The sequence below is a fragment of the Elephantulus edwardii genome, unplaced genomic scaffold (assembly GCF_000299155.1).
Source record: "Elephantulus edwardii isolate Elephantulus edwardi_28Jun2011 unplaced genomic scaffold, EleEdw1.0 scaffold00103, whole genome shotgun sequence".
In the NCBI taxonomy this organism is placed as follows: Eukaryota; Metazoa; Chordata; class Mammalia; order Macroscelidea; family Macroscelididae; genus Elephantulus; species Elephantulus edwardii.
In genome coordinates, this window is record NW_006399853.1 from 5186300 (window position 1) to 5187945 (window position 1646).

The following is a 1646-nucleotide window of genomic DNA, read 5'->3' on the forward strand; positions in this document are numbered from 1 at the left end:
AGGGCAGGGAGAAAAGTGCAACAATGAATGAATGGAAATCCTCAGTCTCTGTAAACTTTCATTGAAATTAATAATAATATTAATAATAAAAGAGCTGCAGTGATCTGCTAAGGAAGAATGACTGAAAAATAGAGGGAACAAAGGCCATATAGTTCACAGCTGGTGGATTTGTGGTTGAATTCCCATAGCATGGATTTACTTTCACTCTCTTAACTGCAATACTTTCTTTTTCACTTGTCATAAGTACTATTTTTCACACTTTCATGGTACTTCAGTTAGTCAGGACAAGCTGAACAACGCTGCTATAACAAATCATCTCGAATTTTTTTTAAAAAAATTATGATACTAATTTATTTACAAAATTTGAATACATTGTTTTCTAGAATAAATTCATCTCTAATTTTTAATGATGTAACATAACAAAAATTTCTTTACTTCCACATTTCATAGAGTAGAAATTTCTACTCATGCAGTCCATTAGGACCAAGGAAAGTGGTGTGGACTTTACTTCGTATCAGTACCTTGTGAATATTCACTCTAGCCACAAGTCAAGGTAGAGAATGAAGAGCCTCCCATGAATGTTTAACTAACTGCCTCTGCCCAAAAGCTATACATGTTAACTCTCAAATTTTCCACAATTCATCATTTTTTTTTTCTGGCATAAGTATATAGGGACTGGGAAATATAGGGGACCAATAGAGATATTCAAAGTGCATTAGTTTCTATGCTTTAGCATTATAATTTTCAATACATGTTCATATATAATGGCTTGTTTGACCTTTAACTTTCTGAAGACAGCAAAGCAGATATTAGATCTATTTTGCAGTAGAGGAAACTAATACTTAAAAAGTTACAGTAATCTGCACAAGAAGAGTGACTGAAAACAGAAAATGTAAAATATCTGGTTTACACTTTGCCTCCATGGCTAACATTTGGACCTTACTTTCTTAATCACTGCAGTGGGAAGAGCTATCCCTCCCTTATCGATTTGTTAGAAAGATTGAATGAAGTCAATAAAGTGCTTTGCATTATGCCTGACCCATGAAATGGGAAAAAGAAATGTTAAATCACTTTCACATTTTTCTCAAGGTTGCATGTCTTTTTTGAGGCCAAGCTGAGAGAGAGGCATTCAGAGCACTGGGCTCTGAGTTGAGCATTTTTCTTTTCCATCATCCACTGTATTACACACAGGAAGCTAGCCAAAGGAAGTGAAAGACTCAGTGTTTATATAGGGTGGAGGTGAGACTATCATTCATGGACCAATTGGAGAAAAAGTAATTACTGTCCCTTTTGAGGCAAAACAAAGACAGTGGCTGATACGGAAATTTAGAAAGGAGACTGTGCAGCTTGTTACTGTTTTGTGTTACTGAGACAGAACTAACTGATAGCTGATCGTCCAGTGAGTTTTCAGAGGCTGTAAATCACATGGGAGAGGATTGCCCACTTTCCTCAAGAGGAACATCTGGTGGATTCTAACTGTCTGAAGACTTCAGCTGTCCTCATCTGGTTTTCTGCTCACCTAACTGGCTGCTAGTTTCCTTCTGAATCCAAGTGTGATCCAGGGCCTAATCGTTCCTCCTTACATTCTCTCACTCTATGTATAATCTCAGAATTATTATTTCCAAATGCCTGTTGTTGTTGTTGTT